Genomic DNA, 18702 nt, shown 5'->3' on the forward strand with positions numbered 1-18702 from the left:
CGAATAAGCGAACCTCAGTTCGAAACAGTTTTAACCCATTTTTAGGCCGTAATTTTGTCCGAAACTTTCAAGGGTTTGTCTATGTCCAATAATACGCAATCTGTGAAATTTTGGTTCGATTTTGTCCGGTAAAACTCCCTGAACTGATAAAAGAAGGTGTAGAAATCAGAATTTTCGAGCGAAAACGAGCTAAACAGTAAGAACTCTTCCTCCTGAGCTCTGATACCACTTGTAGGAACGTTTTTGCGACCTGACGAGTCGATCAGAAGAGTGCTTAGACAGAATCAGAGGCGGAATTCATTGATTCAGTCTTCGTAAAGCTTGATTTCACTACTTAACGTCTCCTTTATTGATTATCTGACAAATATACAAGATTCAGAGACAAACGGGCAGGGCTTCGCCGTTACACCTTCAAAAACACACACAGATCCGCTCATATGGTCCCCTATATATAGACTTATGGGTTCGCTTTTATGTCATGACATAAAAGCGGACCTAACAAATTGACACATTAGTGAACCTAAATCTTGACACATGAGCGGACCTATTCAAGTGACACATAAGCGAACCTGTCTGATCTTATGTGTTTCTTGATTTCCGTTCACTATACAATCAGCCCTAGCCTAAGACTCGAACGAAGATGTAGTCGACAGACAACTGCACCAACAGATTTTTTATTTTTTTATTTTTTTGTATTTTTCAAAAAAAAAATTTATGACTCGACTAACTATACTAACGACACTAAACGATAGTTTCCCATCCCCACACTTGAACTCTACATTGCCCTCAATGTAGGATGGAAACCGACTCAAAAACTAAAATAAATAAGAAATAAAAACAAAAGGGCAAATTGGAAAGGACTTAGCTGGTTAATAACAACGCGTATGCTTCAAATCTCTCGTCCAATCCAGCTCGATCGTATAGCATTTCGTTCGCGATCGGCTTTTGACTCTAACTAGTATGCTCGATAAATGCCCGAAATTTGATAAACAGCTCCAAAATCACCCGAATGGAGATTGAGTACGGGTGGTACATATTCAAACCTGCATAAACAAAAACAAGCAAACACCAAAGCAATCCCGACTCGACACGAACGACTGACTCAATACTACTAAATTAGACTCATGATACAAAATAAAAGACTCAATATACAAATTCTACAAATGGTGCACAACTGTCTACGCACTCATGGAGGATCATATAAGCGCAGCTCACCTCCATACCAACTACTACGGGCTGCAGCACTATCAAACCTATCATTGCCCGCATCTCTCCAAACTCCCTCATATCTCTCACAATCTCTCAACTCGTCATCGGGCGGTTTGAATCTAGATGTTTCATATCGAAATTTATCCCCACACTGAGCCCTGCTCAGTGTCTCTATCCTAGATTCTAACCTCATCAACCTCTCTTCCAACTCCTCAACTCTCCTATCAGGTGGATCCCCACACTTGGGTTTTAACACCTTCTCTACACTCGGCTCACACACCACCTCTTTCTGATCACTCTCAATCTTCTTACTCTCCTTCATCTCACTCTCCTCCACTGACGCTACCGCCTCGACTCGATCACTCGACCCTCTCGTAGTATTCACCTCTAAAACTACCGACTCGTCGCCCGCTCTAAGTGTAATTGTGCCTAAGAAGACATCTATAAGCGCTTTAGCGGTGTTCAAGAACGGGCGCCCTAAAATCAACGGCACTTTTTCATCAGCCTCCATGTCTAGCACTACAAAATCTGCTGGAAAGACAAACCTATCCACCTTCACTAACAAATTCTCTACGATCCCCCTAGGATACTTAACTGACTTATCCGCTAACGAGAGGGTCATACGAGTTGGCTTCAAATCACCAAGGCCAAGTTTTTCGTAAAATGAATATGGCATCAAACTAATACTAGCACCAAGGTCCGCCAACGCGTGGTTTTGAACATCACCACCAAACAAACAAGGGATCGTGAATATGCCCGGATCAGTGAGTTTCTCAGGAAGTTTGTTTAGAATAACCGCAGAACATTCGCCATTCAGTGGAGTAATAGAACACTCACCTAACTTATCCTTACGCTTGAGGAAATCCTTAAGAAACTTGGCGTATTTGGGCATGGATCTCAGGGCCTCTATGAACGGAAGATTGACTTTTAATTGGGTGAACATCGTAAGAAACTTCTCGTATTCCCTAGCGTATTGCTGCTGCCTAGCACGGGCGTGTAGGTCCCTCGGAGGTTGAGGTTAAACCTTATCCTTGTTATGTTTAACACTCTAGCAAGTGCGGAATCCAAGCTAGAATGCAAACCGATAGTTTAGATGAAAGCACAAGTTACAAAGAGAAAGAGTAGACACGCAATATATCAAAGTTTTCTCTTGTATTTCAGTGGACACGGTTACAGCCCTTGACCAAACTGAAATGCTCTCTACAAGACTTGGTTCACTCACAATGCTCTCACAAATGTCTCTAAGTGTCTTACTGTGAACTGAACCATAACATGGTATATATATACCCATAACAGATAACATGCTCGAAGGATCAGAAATTCTGGTCGAAAGATCATCTATCGACCATAATCTCTCCGAAGGATCCATACATACCTCGAAGGATGATGTATCCTTCGAGGTCCATATGTATCCATCGAAGGTTTGTCTTTCGAGGTCATCGAAGGATACAAACCATCCTTCGATGACATCCTTCGAAGCATACAATCTTACAAACATAGTGTTGACTGTTTGGCCAAGTCAAACCAGGAGGATGGTTGACTTGGTCAAACCTACATTCAAACACTTAAACAAACCAACACAAGACGTAAACAAGACTAACAAAAGACATCGTTTATAACATTACAAAATACAGACAAAGTACAGACACAAGTGCACCAACAAACTCCCCCTTGGCTGTAGCTTTGTCTCGATCTTCGTGTCTTTAAGTCTCGGACGTCCTTTCAACTGTCAAATGATGTGATGACCATGCACTTCCCGCATTAACCAGGAGATTGAAGCAGTACAAGGCCATCTTCTGAAACTTCATTGCTTGATCCCGATCCCGAACCAAGTAGTTTATCTCATGATCCTTCAGAACAATAATATCCGATCTGGACATGTTAGTAATCCACATCGGATCTATTATTCTAAAGTTCTCCTGACTATCTCTGAATAGGATCACGGCTTCTCCAGAATCCGCATCGTAGACCCAGCAACGAAAGTTTCCTAGAAAGTCAGTCTTCATCTTCAGCAAAGGTATCTTCTTCATCACTTTTGGAGGATCATACACCAAACGATAGCAAGCAGTGTTTGTTTCTGGATCAAGTGTAAATCTGATCTGCTCATATCTAGGAAACTGTGGCTTGTATAGAGGATCCTTCCAGCCCCTTCTTCTTTCCAACCTGATTTTCTTAGCAAACAGATCCACCATCTTTTCTTCGTCTCGATTGATAACATCTAGTTGAGCTAACACTACAACATCATAGTACGGAAGTGAAAGAATACTGAGAAGAGTTCTGAAATACTGAAGACCATTTTCTCGTTTCACGACCATGCAGTGAAGTTCCTTAACAAACATCCAACTAATAATGCGACCCCGAGCCCGATTCTTTTCCAGACTCATATAATTAACCTGATCCAACGGAGCGAGCGGAGGAGGATTCCTAGCAAGGAAATCCGCTCGCCATTCATTCACTGTTTTCTCACGGTTTTCTTGAGCTGTCGGAGAATCTGAAGAAAGATTGGCAAATTCTGCTGTCTTTTCTGCCACATAATCATCATCAAGAGCATTCACCTCCGCATTGTCTTTCCCAACATAGACAGGACGTTCAGGATCCGAACCGATGAAGATTTCATCAATTGTAGAGAAATCGGTTTGGTCCTGAACCAACGGAGTAGCATCAATCATGCTTACAGCAACCTCATCCAATTCCGTCAGAGCCAGTACCTGTTCATCAGACATTTCGGTAACATGTTCTCCCTCTTCTAACAGTTCACCCGTGACTGGATGATACCGCTGAGCACCTGAGGATTCAGGGAGATCTGCAAACGTTTCTGGTTCCAGACTAACATGCTCATGCACTGTAGAAGTTCCCAGTGTTTCTGTCTGCTCAGATGGGCCAGTAGTAGCTGTGGAAGGAGCAGTAGGAGCATCTTGAGATGTACCAGACCCACCTGCAGCCCCGGATGCAGTTGCACCGGAACCTGAGGCAGCTGGTTGATCCGGATTTGCTGCATCATCATCCTTGTCATCCTCACGCCTTGAGGGTGCAATGCCTAATACAGTGCATCTTTCATTCCACAGCGTACCTACTTTGTATTCCAACTTCTTGAAGTTTGCTTGAACAGGCTTGAAGCCTTCTATTAATCGATCATCGCGATTTTTATAGCGCTCTGACAGCTCTTCATGCTTCTGCCTTAGTGCTTTTGCCTCATTCTCCAACACAGTACTATGCCTTTTCATTATCTCGACCTCCCTATCACGAGCCCTGTTGGCTTCTTTCAACTTTTCAATTTCTAGGGCCTGTTCCTTAATCTTGAGATTCTGAGCATTAACAATTGAACACAGCGTGTTGTGTGCCTCCACATCTCGTGTTCGTTGCACACGATACTCTTCAATCGTTCTTGTATGCCGACCAACTATGGAACCCAATTCACTGACTTGTTCAATCAGGAATTGAATCTTTTCATATTCAGATAAACCAGACAAAGTCTCTGCCATAGTCGGTCGCGAAGGCTCAGGTCCTGAGGAGCCAGACTGACCAGCCTGACCAGAAGCACCCGTAGGACCAGTAATAACAAGAGTAGGTCGGACATGTGTACCTGAGGCGGGAGTTGCAGGCGGCTGTTGATCAACAGTCACCGTACGCGTCCCAGAGAACCTCTGAGGAGAAGACATCAGCTCCAGCGTCTCTGATGCAGTCAGTTGATCACTAACAGGAGGAAGCTGTTGCTCAGGAGCAGATGAAGGCTGAATAGAAACTGGAATAGAGGAATCACCAGCAGTTTTCTTTGATGAACGAACACCCTGTCTTTTTGCTTTCCTCTTTCTAACAAAACCCGGAGAAGTAAGGAGATAATCCTCATCCTTGTCAGATTCTCCAGTTCTAACCGTCTTCTCTATTCGCTCAAAACGAGGATTCCCGCGACTATCATAGACCTTTTTCATTCCTGGAGGAGGAGGATTATCATCCTCAGACGATGAACAATCATTACCAGAACCTCCTTCCTCTTCAGAAGACGAACTACTTTCATCAATCAGCTTCCTCGGCTCATCAACCTTTCCTTTCCCTTTGTCAGTCACAACATTACCTGACTGACTAGCAGGATCACCAGCTCCACCTGCACTACCGCCTGTTTCAACAACCACAGTACCACCATCACCACCTGCACCAATACGAGCATCAGGATCTACAAACTCTCCCTGAACTTCTTCAGCAGCAACATTAACATCAACCTCAACACGTGCTGCAGCACTAGAACTGCCAGCAGACTTCCTTGTTGCTTTGATTCCATGTTTAGCCCCGAGCTGCGTGTCAGCCAAAGCGATCAACCTTGGCTCTTCATTATCAGAATCACTCACGTCTCTACGCCATTTGTTGTTCTGCGGTGCCTCGTAGTTCGGAACATCGAGATGACCAATAAGCTTTCTAATTGGATCCGATTCCGTATAGGCGGACATGGACTTGAATATCAGCAGTGTACGCTCATTCATTGGATTGACAGGTAGAACATCTGCTTCAGCCTTTGGAAGATCAGGAATCTGATCATCAATCATCATCTGCAGAAATCTGGGATATAGCCAGAATTTGGTAGATGTTCGTTGGGTTGCAGACGGGAGGGGCCTTCGAGCATTTTCCTTCAGATTGTCGAAGATATAGCGAGATATGTTGAACGGCTTGTTCAGAATCAAAGCCGTAAACAATCCAGTTAAATCAATCGGCGACAGATCATATCCAGAACGCTTGTTGCTCAGGCAATGAATAAGGATATGCAACAAGAACTTGTATCGAAGCGGCATATACTTCTTGTTGATCTGATTTGCAAGAACGTTGTCGCTGTACCGTAGCCTCATCAGTAAGCCCCGCTGACATTGTAAATCAATTGAAGTAGGATCTTCTGGTTGATCTCCAAGCTGTAGACGTGCTCTGATGGTGTTCTTTGTAATTACCACGGGTCTCCCAGCAACTGATCCATTAATCACTTCCTTATTCTCCACTGTTTCAACCACAGCCGAATTCCAGAACTCCTTGATGTGCGACTGATAGGCAGTGTGCTGTGTAGTGATCGCATAGTTGATACGAGCGCGATGAAGGTACTCCATAATTCCTGTGAATTCCGGACTGATCTTGCCTTCCGGTTGTAAATAAGCAGCCATGTTATGTCTAGATTCAGACATAGATTCAACCTCAGATTTCTCCTTCTTTGTTGGCTTTGCCCGTTCCTTTCTCACCTTTGGTGCCATTTCTGTACATCAAAACATTGACACGTAATGAGAAAAAGTCAAACAGTCAACAAGAATTCCACACTTAGAGAAATTTCAATTTCTTGAAAAATTACTAAGTGTTGAACCCTCGAAGGATGCTATTTGGCCATCGAAAGATTGAAGCATGGCTCGAAGGATGACAAACTGTTCGAAAGATGTTGCTTTCCTCGAAGGATAACATTCCTTATCGAAGGATCATCTTTCGAAGAATCAAGAATTTGAAAGATGTCTTGATCATTCGAAAGGTCTGATCAATCGAAGGATGAATCCTTCGAACAACTCAACATATTTCGAGTCTCAGTTCGAAAGATGTTTTGCAACACATCTTTCGAGGTGAGAGACAACATCCTTCGTGTTGACCTCCGGCAACACTGTTCATCGGTGATTTTCCGGTGGGTAATTTAAGTTTAATTCCGGTAACAATTTTAAGAGGGTTTTAATTATGTTTCATACCAGATAACAACTACATCAAAATCCATTTAAAACATCAATTTTGGAATCAACTCGAACACTAAATATAACCCGGATAATAACCATAAACACATTCCACTGATTTAAACCAAAAGCCACACCAAGTTCTGTTTCACCCAACCCAAAAACCCTAGACACCATGATTCAAACACAACTCTGATATGAACATCAAAATCTTATCACTAACATGTTTTCAACATTTCCACATTACATTCAACACCTATCATTCATCATCTTAAAAAAATAAGAACAATAATAGAACATAACATGATCAGATTAAGATTTCACAATGTTGTTTGTTAATAGTTTCAGGATTATCCTACCGAGTGTTGTATGAAAATCCTGATTCTTTAACTTGATGAAAAATTTTGGCAGAGTTTCGGGGTAATGAGAGGTTTTGTGTGATGAATTTTGAAACTGTTAAGTGCAAATGAAGAAGATGATACCTTTATATAGTCTGACCTCGAAAGTCGAACCATCACGAAAGATCCATGACCTTTCGAAAGATGTAAAGGTGTCTCGAAAGATCACCTTTGGGTCGAAGGATCCCTATCTGGATCGAAGGATACCAGATATTAGAAAGATCTGGATCGAAGGATACCAGATATTTATGAGGATCCTCGAAGGATATCTTTCGACCTTTTCCATCTTTCAAAAGTATCTGATTAGCTCGAAAGATCAATTTGGTCAAATCCTTCGTTGACCAAATCATCTTTCGACTGAGATGATTGACTTTCGTTGACTTTCTTGACCATCTGATCTTTCGAGGGCCATTGCTTCCTCGAAGGATCAGATTTCCACCAACACTTTGGATTTTTGGGAATTTTCAATTCAAACCCTTCAAATTTTGGAGGTTTTCAGAAATGACCATTTTGAAAAGTTTTCCGTTATGAAGTTCTGCAAAGGTTAGTTTTATGAAGTATCTCGGCTTGTCAGGTATCGGATTGAGCACCAACATCAGTTAATCACAAATAACATTAAATTGAAAATCTTTTTGTATTTTGAGGTTTGATAAAATAAAAGACAACAATTTTAATATCCTTTGAATGTTATCAAACGACATCACCGCTAATGTCGTGCTGATATGCACCAAACGACAAAACTGTTAAAAATAAGACAACAAAAATTAAGCAGTGAATAAATATGTACAAACACACAATATTTTTGCGAGTTTCTGGCGAAGAGAATCATATCAGCTTGCGGTCTTTTGTCAAAACACATTTCCTTTTAAAATTCTTTTACAGAAGTGGATAAGTATTCTACCACAATTACCGATATTGTTATCCACTTAAACTCAACAATCAAGTGTAATCATAATACAATGAGATACGTTTAAGATATGATTTATACTTACCGACCGGTGTTCATCCACTCACGACACATTCCCGTATCAAGGTATGCACGAGAGTTCATCTTACTGGGGAGTATACTATTTATCATCCGTTTTTAACGTATATAAAATGTGAACAAGTCACTTATTTGAGTTGAAAACAAGCCCTATGTGATAGAATCACTTATTGATGAGGAACTTGATTTTCGATGCATGAGGGCACAGGAGCAAGTCCGTGAACAGGTCAGTACTTCCGTACAGCAGAGAGACGAACTTGACTCCCGGATAAATGTGATATTTTATCACTTATTTTGTATGGACATGTGATTGTTTATCACTTATTGAGGTCGAATGCAGTATGAATTATGTACACGTATGTATGGTATCATGGAAGAACTTAGACTTTGTCTTTTATAGAAACAACCATGATACCCAGATGATAAACAGCATAAACCCCGAATATCTCAGAACCTCGGCAATCTATCAAACGAAATTTCGGTACCAAGACCATATGCCAATGAGCGGTTCCCACGCGGTTTTCAGTTCGTTATGTTTATATCTCCTGCATACTTTAAAATGATCGTGAGTCTACCGGTACATCATTAGTAGAGCTACTTATCATTTTCTTTTCTTTTGATTTCTAGAAACATGTTTCGACCGACCTCTGATGTAATATCATTTTCTCTTATATTACCAAGAAACTCATTTTTGTTTTTCTATTGTTTTTGTGTTTTTCTGAATTTTCTCCCCCTTAAATGCAGAAAGTAAATAAATTAAAGACATATTTTGTATTTTTGTGGTTTTTCAATGTTTTTGTATTTTTCTTGAAACTTTCTCCCCCTAAAATTCAAAAATAAAATAAAGTAAAAACATATTTTTGGATTTTTGGTTTTAGAAAAATATTTACAAAAACGATTTCCTGATGTCGGTTACTCTTGCTTCACCTTTATGCCGTTTACCAAAAGTAAATAATCGAATCTTGATTTATCAAATGCTTTGGTAAAAAGGTCGGCACGTTGGTGATCGGTATGAATGTGAACCACATCGATAAGTCTCTTTTCAAAGCAATCACGTATGAAGTGATATTTAATATCGATGTGCTTCGTTTTTTAGCGCTGTACAGGATTTCTAGTGATCTGTAAAGCAGCTTCAATATCAACATAAATAGGAGTAGTTAGGAATTCAAAACCGTAGTCCCGCATCTGTTGTTGGATCCATAGAACCTGGGAGCAGCAACTAGACGCCGCAATGTATTCCGCTTCACATGTAGATGTAGCCACACATGTCTGCTTCTTGCATTGCCAAGTGACTAGGCGATTGCCTAAGAACTGACATCCTGCTGTAGTTGATTTTCCATCTTTCTTGCAGCCGCCGAAATCAGAATCACTGTAAGCCTTGAGATCGAAGTTATCATCCTTAGGGTACCATAACCCGGTGTCAGGGCAACCCTTCAGATAACGAAAAATCCTTTTGACAGCAGCATAGTGAGAGACCTTCGGATTCGCTTGGTACCTAGCGAGAAGACAAGTTGGATACATAATGTCGGGTCTTGATGCGGTGAGATACATTAAGGATCCAATCATAGCACGATAAAGTGAAGAATCCACAGCATCCCCTTTTTCATCCGGAGTAATCCCGTGATTCTGCGGAAGAGGAGTAGAAATTGGCTTCGAATCGGACATCTGGAACCGGCTCAAGATGTCTCCGACGTACTTGGTTTGATGGATAAAAATTCCAGATTCGGACTGATTAACTTGCAAACCCAAGAAGAACGTCATTTCACCCATCGCACTCATCTCGAATCGATCTTGCATCACCTTTTCAAATTCCTTGCATAACTTATCATCGGTAGAACCAAAGATAATGTCATCGACATACACTTGTACCAACAGAAGATCTTCACCTTTTTCTTTGATGAAGAGGGTACAATCGATCAAACCCCGTCTAAACCCATTGCTCAGCAGGTAGGTAGACAGTGTCTCACACCAGGCTCGAGGCGCTTGATGAAGACCATATAACGCCTTGTTAAGTAATAAAACTCTGTCAGGATGTAATGGATCTTCAAACCCCAGTGGTTGCTCGACATATACTTCCTCTTCGACTACTCCGTGTAGAAAAGCACTTTTAACATCCATCTGGTACACCTTGAATTTCTTGAAGGATGCGTAGGCTAGAAAGATTCTAATAGCCTCCAGACGAGCAACAGGTGCATACACTTCATTGTAGTCAATACCTTCGATCTGACTGAAGCCTTGAACAACTAACCTTGCTTTGTTTCGGACAACAATCCCACGGTCGTCCTTTTTGCACTTAAACACCCAACGAGTTCCGATCTTCTTGTAGTTGTTGGGCCTATCAACCAATTTCCATACGCCCAACTTCTCGAACTGCTGAAGTTCTTCTTGCATGGCTTCCACCCAGGAATCATCTTTCAATGCCTCCTTCCAAGATCTAGGCTCTTCTTGGCTAACATAGCAGGCGAAAGACCAATCATTTTGTTGTCCCGATTCTCGTATCTCAGCATACAAGCCAGCATTTTCGTTATTTCTGATTTGATTCCTTGTCCTTACACCACTGAGAACATCACCTATAATATTCTGCTGAGGATGAATGTTATGAATTCGGGTTTCAGAAACTGGAGGAATTTCAACATTTGACCTCAAGTTATTGATATTTAAATTCCTGATATCATTCTGAAGCTGTTGAGTTGTAGAAGATGATGCATTTTCTTCTTGGATAATTGGCGCAGACACTGGATCCGTTGCTTCTGAAGTACCTTGAACCGGACGCAGTGCTTCACCATCATTTGCATCAACATACTCCTCATCTTCCGATGACAAATTGTAATCGACAGCATCATTAAACACCTCATTTGAAACGAGATTGTTGACAGAAGAAGATGCTTGTGAGTCAACAATGATTGGACGAGCTAACTGAGAGCCAGTCGCATTCTCGCTTTCAGACAACATTTGAGCAATTGCATTGTCATCATCAAATGTCGGCAGATTAAATGAGTCGAAAAGACCATCATAATCGAACATCCATGGGTCTCCAGAAGGCTTCGGAGGATTAGAATATCTTTGAACTCTTACTTCACCCCATTCTTCAATCCTTTTGGTAGTCAGGTTCCATACTCGCAGATTAGGAGTAGCATACCCAAGGAAGTAACCTTCGATAGCTTTGGCACCAAACTTCCCGTCAGGCTCAATCATGGTACATGGTGCACCAAAAGGTTCTAGATATTCCAAGTCAGGAGTCTTCTTGTGTAGGAGTTCGAAGCACGTTTTACCATGTCTTTTCACTGTGAGAACCCTGTTTAACGTGTAGCAAGCCGAGGCAACAGCTTCAGTCCAGAATCGAACTGGAAGCTGAGACTCAACCAACATGGTTCTTGCAGTCTCAATTAAGGTTCTGTTCTTTCTTTCAGCGACTCCATTTTGTTGTGGTGTGTACCGAGAGCTGTATTCATGAAGGATTCCTTTTGCAGTGCAAAATTCATCCATAACCCTGTTTTTGAACTCGGTTCCGTTGTCGCTTCGAATTCGCCTCACCTTTAGATTATAAAGATTTTCCAACAAGGTGATCAAATTCTTTAGAATTTCTGGAGTCTCACTCTTGTGAACCATGAAGTCAACCCATGAAAATCTTGAATAGTCATCAGTAACTACCAAGCAGAAAACTTCCCCGTGCACACTCTTGTGTTTGACTGGGCCGAAAAGGTCCATATGCAGACGTTTGAGTGGCATGTTTACAGTGTTAACCTTTTTCAATGGATGTGATTTCTTGATCTACTTCCCTTTCTGACACGGCACACAGACATCTTGAAGTTGAAAGTTCTTCACATTGACACCTCTCACCAAATTGTTTTTGACAAGGTGATTCATTTTTCTGAGGTGAATATGACCCATCCGTCTGTGCCAAGAGATCGTCTCCTTTTCAGTGGCTTTTGAAATAAAGCAAGTAACTTGTTTGGACTGAGTTATTGCTTGGCTCATATCAAGGACATACAAATCATTAACTCTTGGTGCTGATAAGAGAATCCATCCTGTGGGAATCTTGAATCCTGGCTTTAGCACATAACAACCGGCATCATCAAAATGCACGGTGAACTTCTTGTCGCAGATCTGAGAAACACTCAGGAGATTGTGATCCAACTGTTGCACATAATTGATTTTGCCGAAACTCACAATTCCATTTGAGATCATTCCCTCGCCGGTGATATACCCTCCTTTGTCTCCAGCAAACGCAACATATCCTCCTCTTATACTTCGTACATCGAAAAGAAGACGATAGTCGCCCGTCATGTGCCTGGAAGCCCCACTATCAACAATCCAATGACTATTAATAGTTCCTCCTGGAGCCGCCTGCACATGCAACTAACTTATCAGTTTGAGAGGGGGACCCAAGCCTTTGTGGACTTGGGTCGTCCTTGATCATCAAGGAAGGTGATCTCAATCACTTGATGATTAGGAAAAAGAACCTGTGGTGCTCCCCCTGATTGAATTACCTGTTTTTGTTTCCAAGCTGTTTGTCCTTTACCAGTATCTGTATTAATTGTTTTTGCATTTACTGGTTTTACAGTTGTAGATTTTGCTTGTACAGGGTTTTCTTCTTTGACCTCTGATTTTAAGGCCTTCTCAATTACCTTTTGATTCTTTTGTTTTAACTTCTTTTCCCTTTCTTTCAAGACACGTGGGTCTTGGTTTCTTGGGGAGCACTCGTTTTTGCCTTCAACTTTTGCAGGTATGGGCAGTATCTTACAATATGCCCAACTGTGCCACACTCAAAACACATTCTCCGCTCTACAAACCTCGGAGAAACATGTTGATGACCAGACGGAGAACCAGACACTGAACTTTGTGATCTAGATGTACTTGGACCTAAATCACATCCGTTTGTGTGTTGGGTGTAATTATTCTGATCATTTCGTTTTAAAATTCTAACTTGTTTTATAAAATCAACGTTAGATTTATCCTGAAATGTTTCAAGTTTATCTGTACCCTTGGATCCAACAAAGTTCACTTTCGGTTCTCTTTTCTTAACAGAAGCTCTTTTGTTTTGCACCTTTTGCTGTTGAACCTTAGGTTGCTCAACCTTAGATTGTTGAATTTTAGGTTGTGCAGCCTTAGGTTGAGTAGCCTTAGACTGCTCAACTTTAGGTTGTTGGACCTTTGGTTGTTCAGTCTTAGGCTGCCCTTAAGCATGTTAAAAGGCGAAATAATCCTCCACTTAATCGTGTAATTATCTTGAATTAGATAACTACGGTGCTTATGTTTCAGGTGCAGTTTAGGAGCTAAAAGATGGAGTAATCACAGCTTTGGAGGCTTTGGTGAAGAACGGGTTGAGCGTGGAACAAGAGAAACAACAAAGAAGACAAGGCAGCTCACCACCGTAAATTACGGTCCTGCCGTAATTTACGGTGGACCTGGATTTTGTATTTTCCTTCACCGTAACACAGGCTGTTTGGGCCGTAAAAGAATCATGACCACCGTAAATTACGGTGGAGCCGTAATTTACGGTGGAAGCTGCGATCAAAGTGTAACTGCCCTCATTTAAATCAGTTTTTGAGTGTCTTTTGGATATCTTTCATCATTGGACGGTTCTAGGACATCATTGGGGCGATTTTTGGCTTGTGGCTGGGTTTGTGAACAATTTCTAACATTCGGTTTGTAATTTCGATTCGTATGAACAATAGTTTGATTATGATGATGATTCACCGAACCATGTCCGGCTAAACTCTTCGGTGATCATCTTAGGTGAATGTTTCTTGAACTTTTGTGTGTTTAATTTCTGCATTTCTAGAATGATAACTTGCGTTGCTTGAATGTCATGGTGTATGTTTGATTGTTTGTAGTTTGTTAATCAATATTGCAATTTCTAGTCTTAATCGTACGTTCTTGGTGCCGTTGGCAATCGAGATATCACGGGAAGGGTTAGGGTTGGTTATTGATTAATTGGTCATCGGGAAACAACCTCGCGTTTATATAATCCGAGTACTTTGTTCCCTTTTATCACTTCAATCATTTATACACGAGTTATGTCTATGTAACTCTTTCTAGTTGAATTACACACAATTGTTTAAAGAAACTGAAACCTAAGGTGATCATTGTTTTCTCCTAATTTGTTTTACGACCAACTTTGATTTGAATTAGTTTTTAATTTAGTTTTAAAAAACAACAATCCAAACTCTTGAATTTTAATTTTCTGCAATTTAGTCTAATAATTAGTTTAAGTACAAAGCTATATAATCGACACATCTTCCACATACTCCCTGAGTTTGATACCCTACTACCACTATCTATAGTTGTTTGGGGATTAAATTTGCGTGACCCACGACAATCACGTCAAATTTTGGCGCCGTTGCCGGGGAGTAGTGCGCAACGTGTGTTAGTTTAATAGTTTTGATTGTTATTTTCGGGTTTACGTTGGTTGTGTTTAGTGTGCAGGTACTTCAGGTGTATGCATACTAGAGGCTCTCACAGGTCATCACCGCTATCGTTTGATCCGGAAATTGAAAGAACGTTAAGACAAAACCGAGTTTTAGTGCGAGAAAACAAAATCATTGGTTCACCCACTTCACCCATTACACCGAGAAACATAATGGCTGATTCTCAAATTCCACCTACAACCAGTCAATCATCCTCATCCTTTATACCTACTTCCACCCAACCATCACCAAACACTACATTACCTAATACTACCGCTGAATTTACACCATCCAATGTCACCCAACCAATCACCACTCAAACTGAGCCTACCATCACCTACAATCCATCCACCACAATCCCACCATTATCTCACTTCTTTCCCCCAACTACGGGTCAATCATCATCCACCTTCACAATTGCACCTAATTCAACTATCGTGCATACTACTTCATCTTTTAGACCACAACAACAACAATCGGGCTTTCAGTATTCGACCATCCCATTTGGGCAGACCTCGGGAATTCAAGGAGATGGTTATGATGAGGGATTTGAAGATTATGAGGGTTATGAAGATGATGGGTACGGTTATGGAGGTTATGGTGATAAAGGGGAGTTTTGGTATTTGCAAAGTCAATCTCAAGGGATGGCAAGTGTTGGTGGAATGCCACAACAACAAATTATACCACAACACATTCGGCCAAGACCACAAGGGCCACCAATACAACAACCTATTCCATTGCAACAAGTTCAGCCACAACATGTACAACCACAATTTCAAAGGCCGATTCAATACCCACCGATGCCCCAACAACCAATTGCACCACAAGGGCCTATACCAAGACCAATGGGTCCTATTCGTCCAAGGGGTCGATTGGGTGTTCCAAGAAGGCATCTTAGGGAACAAGCAAGGGGAATAGAGGCACATTTGAAGTAAGAACAAGCAAGGCCAATCATTACTCAAAACCCTTCACCGGTGGTTATCCCTCACAACAACCAAGGGAGAACTTTTGAAGTAAGAACAAACTCGTTGCAAAGTTTACCGAAGTACAAAGGGTTAGCAACGGAGGAGCCGTATTTCCATTTAGAGGCCTATGACTCAATTTGCAACACTTTTGGGAGTCAAGGTTTTTCGGCCGATGAAGTCAAGTTAGTCTTATTTCAGTTTTCTTTGGAGGATAAGGCAAAGAAGTGGTTCTACACTTTGCCTTCGGCATCTATTTACACTTGGGGGGAAATGCAACAAACTTTCTTAGACGAATTCTATACCGCCCAAAAGACCAATGATGCTAGAAAGGGGTTGAGGAGCTTCCAACAACAACATGGTGAGATGTTCCATGAAGCGTTTGAACGATTCAATATGATGATTAAAAATTGCCCTCACCATGGGATTGAATTGTGGGAGTTGATGAATGCCTTTCATGAGGGGTTGAGTGCCGAAGACGCACGTGATTTGATGTCTATCACCGGTGGGACTTTTGGAACAAACTATGAGAATGAAGATTGGGAGTTCTTGGAAAGCATGGCAACTACATCAAAGAGGAAAGCTCAAGCCTCAAGAAGAGCCTGACCGACCACTAACCGACCGCAAGTGCACGCCATAGATGACGGTAATGTTCAAACCACTAACCAAATTTATGATGTTTGTGCTTTGTGTAATGAGATAGGTCATGCGGCTGAAAATTGCCAAGGGATGTTGGAAGGGCAATACGAGGAGGTCCATGCGGTTCAAGGTCAAGGTCAAGGAGGAGGTGGTAGGAACTACAACAACATGAATTCTAATACCTACCACCCCGGATTGAGGAACCACCCGAACTTTAGATATGGGAACCCTTCAAATCAAGCGAACCCAAATTTCCAAGGTAGCCAAGGTAATTTTGGTTCACGGCCATCTTACAATAATCAAGGTGGATACCGAGGCGGAAACAACCAAGGATATCAAAAACAATACCAAACGGGTCAAGAACAAGGGGGGTCTTCGGGTGGAAACGAGGTGATGGAGATGTTGAAGAGCATGCAAATGGAGATGCAAAAACGGAACCAACTTGACGAAGTGCGAATGCAAAAAGATGAGGTTCGTGATAAAAGCATCCAATCACTAACAACCCAAATGGGTCAATTAGCAACCGATGTGGCGGAATTGAAGAAAGGAAAGGGTCAACTTCCAAGCGACACTAAGGTAAACCCTTCACATGGTTCGTCACGAGGTAATGTTAATATTAACCATGTTAGTGTTTTAAGAAGTGGGAAAGAATTTAAGGCCAATTTGTCACCCGAATTGGTCGAGGGGGTGGTTAAGGATATCACGGGAATTGAAAGTGATGATGAACTTTCACCGGTTAAACCAAAAGAAACAATTATTAAAAAACCGGGTTTGGGTGAAAGTGAAAAAAATGAAAAAGTTGAAGGTGAACCAAGTCCAGTTCCATTTCCATCGGCCCTACTTGATCCGGGAAAGAAAAATTTTATTGTGTCGAGAGGTCCTCAAAAAGAGGAGATGTGGGATATGTTCAAACAAGTAAAAATAAATCTCCCACTCCTCGATGCAATAAAACAAGTCCCCGCTTATGCAAAATTCTTAAAAGAATTATGTACACAAAAAAGGCAAAACAAAAAGAAAGTGCCTAAGCGGGTGGATTTGACCGGGCAAGTAAGTGCGGTGTTGAATGGAGAGCTTCCTCCTAAGCTCCAAGATCCGGGTACGCCATTGATTAATGTACAAGTTGGTAATTTTCAAATGGCTAAGGCGTTGCTAGATCTTGGAGCCGGAGTTAGCATTTTACCGGGGGGCTTATACGACCAATATGACTTTGGTCCATTAGCAAGGGTGGAGACGACGGTTGTTTTGGCCGATTTATCTCATAAGTTGCCCCGGGGTATGGTTCAAAATGTTATTGTAAAAATTGATGAGTTTTATTACCCGGTGGACTTCTTAGTCTTGGATTACTCATCGGCGGACCCTAAGCAACAACAAAATATAATTTTGGGTCGGCCATTTTTAAGCACCGCACATGCTATTATTGATTGTAGGTTTGGTACAGTTGATATGGCGTTTGGAAATTGAAAAATGCGTTTGAATGTTTTTACTAACAATTCTAATGCTAACGGTGTTGATGAGTGTTTCATGGCAGACATAGTAGATGGATGCAACCCGCATGAGTATGAGGAGAATGGTTTGGATATTTGCCTGTGTGACTTTTCTGAACAGGTACATGCTTATGCACTACGGGTTGAAGAGGAAGCACAAGATGCTATGGCAATGAAAGAAGGTAGACCACCATGGACCCATCAATTCGAGGGTTTACCGGTGGAGATCGATTCGGGTACAAAACCATCATTGGAGGAACCACCAAAGTTGGAGCTCAAGGACTTGCCTAACCATTTGAAGTATGTATTCCTAGGGGATAATGGCACTTTACCGGTCATTATTGCCTCTAATTTGGAGTGGGCACAAGAGCAAGCATTGATGGAGGTTTTAAGAGCGAACAAGGGTGCTATTGGATGGACGATTGCCGACCTCAAAGGAATTAGTCCATCCATTGTCATGCATAAAATCATCACGACCGAAGATGCCAAACCGACACGAGAAGCTCAAAGGCGGTTGAACCCGAACCTAAGGGAGGTAGTTAAAAAGGAGGTAATTAAATGGTTAGATGCGGGAATCATCTATCCGATTTCGGATAGCGCTTGGGTGAGTCCCACCCAAGTTGTGCCTAAGAAGGCCGGCATTCAAGTAGTCAAGGATGAAAGTGGTGAACAAATTGCCACCCGACCGGTTACCGGGTGGCGGGTGTGTATTGACTACCGAAAACTGAATGCCGCCACTTCTAAGGACCATTTCCCGCTACCTTTCATTGACCAAATTATTGAAAAATTGTCGGGTCAAAAATATTATTGCTTCTTAGATGGGTATTCGGGTTATAATCAAATCGCCATACACCCGGATGACCAACACAAGACCACCTTCACATGTCCATATGGCACCTTTGCGTTTAGGCGAATGCCATTTGGCTTGTGTAAT

At 41.6% G+C, this 18702-nt stretch overlaps 1 non-coding gene across 1 annotated transcript; it reads right to left on the reverse strand.

Annotated features, from left to right (window-relative positions):
* Positions 1-15967: 15967 nt before the first annotated feature.
* Positions 15968-16073, reverse strand: LOC118485175. The gene has a single exon (XR_004875480.1). It is a non-coding gene; the product is annotated as a small nucleolar RNA R71 (small nucleolar RNA).
* Positions 16074-18702: the final 2629 nt, after the last annotated feature.

The sequence above is a fragment of the Helianthus annuus genome, chromosome 12, assembly GCF_002127325.2.
Source record: "Helianthus annuus cultivar XRQ/B chromosome 12, HanXRQr2.0-SUNRISE, whole genome shotgun sequence".
Lineage (NCBI taxonomy): Eukaryota > Viridiplantae > Streptophyta > Magnoliopsida > Asterales > Asteraceae > Helianthus > Helianthus annuus.